The following is a 5,891-nucleotide window of genomic DNA, read 5'->3' on the forward strand; positions in this document are numbered from 1 at the left end:
TCACTGGTGGAAGGGAATGATTGACACCCAACCCTACGTTTGCTCAGTCAGTCAGTGAGTGTGTGTTTGTGTGTGCCCTGCAGCCTTGCTCAGTGTCACTGCTCACAAAGTGACTGCCAAATAATTTGCTCCAAAGCATTTTTCATGCCTTGTGGCCCTCTTAAAAAGTGAGCTTGGCGTTAATTACTTATCCACACAGATTATGGGTACAGGTCACATACAATTCACTGAAACAGTCTGTTTTGGTCTATGCCTGTGTGTGTTCCACACGAGATCCCTCCAGCCCTATCTGTATACCTTTCTGTGCCTTTTCCACTCATGTACTTACCCAGCTTCCCCTCAGAGGCATTTGTGCTATTCACTTCCAGCGACTCCTGTGCTAGCAAGTTCCACGTTATTTCACCCAGTTGTTCAAAATGCCAAAGGGAAGGGGTTGCATTTTTATAGTGCCTCTCGTGACCTCAGGTCAGCCAATAAAGTATTTTTAAATTCCAGTTGCTGCTGCAGTAGCAACCAAGTTGGGCATAGAGAGATCCCACAGCTGATTGTAACGACCGGATTATTTGGGCGCAATTATCCAGAAAGGTTTTAAAAAATTGTTTTTACATTTTATACACTACATTCAACAAGGGTATATGCGTCTGTTACAATATACAAGTCATTTCCCTCTGTATCTGATGCGACCATCAATTCACTGAGAGACACGTTGAGAAGTAAACCGTGGTTTTAATCAGCTTAGAACTGAGCCTGCCTGTGACCGGTACAACAATGAATGCGGCCCCGCAGGTCAGCTGCCTTTATATTTCCTGTAAGGGGTGGAGCCATGGGCGAGCTCGTACATGCCCCGACATATCCCCCTGTGGGTGAAGCCGTACAATGGCCCATAGGTGGAGCCCACAGGGTTAAACACATAACGTAACACGATACAGCAGTAACATGATATCACAGTGCACTGGTGAATTAACAGTTGTTCCATTCACCACATTCACCCCTGTTTAAAAAATGAAGTCCGGCGGGGGTGACGGGTTTACAGATTCAGTCGGTCTGGTGCCCGGATCGTACGTTGCGACCGCCGAAGCACTGGTGCTGCAGCCGTTTCGTACAAAGTGACACAGGCGTGGAGTCCTGGAGCAGCTCTTCCGGAGCTTCATTCCTGTGGACCGGTGCGGCAGGTGGGAGGGAGTGCGAGAACGATATCGGGGTAGGGGCGCTGAACATGGGAGGTTGGATAAGGGTAGGGGCGCTGAACATGGGAGGTTGGATAAGGGTAGGGGCGCTGAACATGGGAGGTTGGACGGGACCTAGTGTGGGGGATGCAGTAGTGGTTGTGGCGTCGGAGCTTGCGGGCGCCAGGTCCCAGAGGGAGACGGTATCCTGCCGGCCATCGGGGTGTCTGATATACGCATAGTGTGGGTTGGAGTGCAGGAGCTGGACCCTCTCTACCAGGGGATCGGTCTTATGGCTCCGAACATGTTTTCGGAGGAGGACTGGACCCGGTGTCATCAGCCAGGGTGGAAGCAAGGCCCCTGAGGTAGCTCCCCTAGGGAAAACAAACAAGCGGTCATGAGGGGTCTGGTTTGTGGCCGTGCAAAGGAGAGACCTAATAGAGTAGAGCGCATCAGGGAGCACCTCCTGCCAGTGAGAAACTGGCAGATTCTTGGACCGTAGGGTCAGTAGGACGGTCTTCCAGACCGTCGCGTTCTCCCTCTCCAACTGCCTGTTTCCCCTGGAGTTATAGCTGGTAGTCCTGCTCGAGGCGATGCCCTTACTGAGCAGGTACTGACGCAGTTCGGTGCTCATGAACAATGAGCCCCTGTCGCTGTGGACTTAGCTGGGAAAACCGAACAGGGTGAGGACACTATGCAGGGCTTTGATGACTGTGGGAGTGGTCATATCGGGGCAGGGAATGGCGAACGGAAAACAGGAGAACTCGTCTATGATGTTCAGGAAGTACGTGTTGCGATTATTGGAAGGGAGGGGCCCTTTGAAATCGATACTAAGGCGTTCAAAGGGCCGGGACGCCTTTACCAGGTGGGCCTTATCTGGTCGATAGAAGTGCGGTTTACACTCCGCACAGATTTGGCAGTCTCTGGTTACAGCTTTGACCTCCTCGATGGAGTAGGGCAGGTTGCGGGCCTTGATGTAGTGGGCGAGCCGGGTGACCCCGGTGGCAGAGGTCATCGTGGATAGCACATAATCAGTCATCTTGCGCGCTGGCGCACGTGCCGTGGGAAAGGGCATCTGGGGGCTCATTGAGCTTCCCAGGACGATATACTAAATTGTAGTTATAGGTGGAGAGTTTGATCTCCACCTCAAGATCTTGTCATTCTTGATCTTGCCCCGCTGCGTATTGTCAAACATTAAGGCAACCTCCTACCAGCGAGGTAGTGCCTCCAGTGCCGTACGGCTTCCATGGTGGCTTGGGCTTCTTTTTCGACCAAGGAGTGTCGGATTTCAGAGGTGGTGAGGGTGCGGGAGGGTGCGGGAGTGCCCCCCACCCCACCCCCATAACAGAAAAGAAAAAAGAGCAGAACAGAACATAAACATATCAATCCAACATAATACAGAACTTATACAATGGGTTTCTCCCGCACATATTAACCCTCCCCTATGCTTTTACAAATACCACATGGGAAAAAAAACCTCCCCCACCCGCCCAAGTATCCCCCCCCCCCCCGAAAGAAACACCCCCTTCCCCTCCCCTAACCCCCTCCCTCACTCGGTTGCTGCTGCTGCTGACCGAGCTCCTTCTAGCGCTCCGCGAAATAGTCTAGGAACGGTTGCCACCGCCTGAAGAACCCCTGCGCAGACCCTCTCAAGGCAAACTTTATCCTCTCCAGCTTAATGAACCCTGCCATGTCATTTATCCAGGCTTCCACACTGGGGGGTTTTGCGTCCTTCCATAATAGCAAGATCCTCCACCGGGCTACCAGGGACGCAAAGGCCAGAATACCGGCCTCCTGCACTCCTGGCTCGTCCGCCACCCCAAATAGTGCCAGCCCCCAACTTGGTTTGACCTGGACTTTCACCACCTTGGACATAGTCCTCGCGAAACCCCTCCAGAACCCATCCAGTGCCGGGCACGACCAGAACATGTGGACGTGATTCGCCGGGCTTCCCGAGCACCTCCCACATCTGTCCTCCACCCCAAAGAACCTACTCAGCCTCGCCCCTGCATTATGCACTCTGTGAATAACCTTAAACTGAATCAGGCTGAGCCTGGCACACGAGGAAGAGGAATTGACCCTACTCAGGGCATCCGCCCACAGACCCTCTTCAATCTCCTCCCCCAACTCTTCCTCCCACTTGCCCTTCAGCTCCTCTACCAAAGCCTCCCCCTCTTCTTTCATCTCCTGATATATCTCCGAAACCTTGCCTTCTCCAACCCATACACCCGAAATCACCCTGTCCTGAATCCGCTGTGCCGGGAGCGATGGGAATTCCCTCACCTGCCGCCTCACAAACGCCCTCACTTGCATATACCTGAACGCATTTCCCGGGGTAACCTGAACTTCTCCTCCAGCGCCCCTAGGCTCGCAAACGCCCCGTCTATAAACAGGTCCCCCATCCTTCTAATCCCTGCCCGATGCCAGCTCCGAAACCCCTCATCCATCCTCCCTGGGACGAACCGATGGTTCTCCCGGATCGGGGACCACACCAAGGCTCCCAAGTCACCCCTATGTCATCTCCACTGCCCCCAGATCTTTAGCGTTGCCGCCACTACCGGACTCGTGGTGTACCTTGTCGGCGAGAGCAGCAGCGGTACCATCACCAGTGCCCTCAGGCTCGTTCCTTTACAGGACGCCATCTCCAGCCTCTTCCGTGCCGCTCCCTCTCCTTCTATTACCCACTTACGGATCATCGCTACATTGGCTGCCCAATAATAGCCATCCAGATTCGGCAACGCCAGCCCTCCCTGTCCCTACTACGCTCCAGAAACTCCCTCCTGACCCTCGGAGTCTTGTTTGCCCACACAAAACCCATGATGCTCCTACCTACCCGCTTAAAAAAGGCCTTGGTAATCATAATAGGAAGGCACTGGAACACGAAAAGAAACCTTGGGAGGACCATCATTTTAATCGACTGTACCCTGCCCGCTAGCGAGAGTGGCAACACATCCCATCTTTTGAAGTCCTCCTCCATCTGCTCCACCAGCCGCGTCAAATTAAGTTTGTGCAGGGCCCCCCAGCTCCTAGCTACCTGGATCCCCAAGTACCGAAAGCTCCTTTCCGCCCTCCTCAACGGTAGGTCGTCTATCCCTCTTACCTGGTCCCCTGGATGCACCACAAAGCTCACTTTTCCCTACATTAAGCTTATAGCCCGAGAAGTCCCCAAACTCCCTTAGGATCCGCATGACCTCCACCATCCTCTCCTGGATCTGTCACATACAGCAATAGGTCGTCCGCATACAGCGACACTCGATGCTCCTCTCCCCCTCGGACCACCCCCCTCCATTTCCTGGACTCCCTTAATGCCATGGCCAAAGGCTCAATTGCTAATGCAAACAACAGGGGGGGCAGGGGGCACCCCTGCCTCATCCCTCGATACAGCCTAAAATACTCCGACCTCCGCCGATTCGTAGCCACACTCTTTATAGGAGCTTAACCCAACTAATAAACCCCTCCCAAACCCAAACCTCCGCAACACTTCCCAGAGATACACCCACTCCACCCGGTCAAAGGCCTTCTCCGCGTCCATAGCTGCCACTATCTCCGCCTCTCCCTCCACCGATGGCATCCTTTACAAATCCCGTCTGGTCCTCATGAATCACCCCGGGACACAGTCCTCAATTCTCATAGCCAGCACTTTTGCCAGCAACTTAGCGTCCACATTGAGGAGCGAGATCGGTCTATACGACCCACATTGCAGTGGGTCCTTGTCTCGCTTCAAGATCAGAGAGATCAGCACCACGGACATTGTCGGGTGCAGGGTCCCCCCCTCCCTTGCCTCATTGAAAGTCCTCACTAGCAACGGGGCTAACAGGTCTGCATACTTCATGTAAAACTCAACCAGGAACCCATCTGGCCCCAGGGCCTTCCCCGCCTGCATGCTCCCCAGACCTTTAACCAGCTCCTCCAACCCAATTGACGCCCCCAAACCAGCCACCTCCTGCTCCTCCACCCTCGGGAACCTCAGTTGATCTAGAAATTGTCGCATCCCCTCTTCCCCCGCTGTAGGCTGAGATCTGTACAGCTCCTCATAAAAGTCCTTAAATGGCTCATTTACTTTCACCGCACTCCACACCGTAGTTCCCCTGCTATCCTTGACTCCACCTATCTCCCTCGCTGCCGTCGTCTTACGGAGCTGATGTGCCAGCATCCGGCTCGCCTTCTCCCCATACTCGTACGTCACCCCCTGCGCTTTCCTCCACTGTGCCTCTGCCTTCCCTGTGGTCAACAGATCGAATTCCGTCTGGAGACTTCGCCGCTCCCTAAGTAGTCCCTCCTCGGGGGCCTCTGCATATCTCCTGTCTACCCTTAGGATCTCCCCCACTAACCTCTCCCTTTCCCTGCCCTCTCTCTTCTCCCTGTGAGCCCTGATGGAGATTAACTCTCCCCTGACCACCGCCTTCAGCGCCTCCCATACTACCACCACCTGCACCTCCCCATTGTCGTTGGCCTCCAAATACCTTTCAATGCACCCCGCACCCTCCCGCACACTTCATCATCCGCCAGTAATCCCACATCCAGACGCCACAGCGGGCGTTAGTCCCTCTCCTCTCCTAACTCCAGCTCCACCCAGTGCGGGGCGTGTTCTGAGATGGCTATGGCCGAGTACTCCGTTCCCTCCACTTTCGGGATTAGCGCCCTACTCAAAACAAAAAAATCTATCTGGGAGTAGGCTCTGTGTACGTGAGAAAAAAAAGAAAATTCCCTGGCCACGGGCCTAGC

Source organism: Scyliorhinus torazame, chromosome 10 (assembly GCF_047496885.1).
Source record: "Scyliorhinus torazame isolate Kashiwa2021f chromosome 10, sScyTor2.1, whole genome shotgun sequence".
Classification (NCBI taxonomy): Eukaryota; Metazoa; Chordata; class Chondrichthyes; order Carcharhiniformes; family Scyliorhinidae; genus Scyliorhinus; species Scyliorhinus torazame.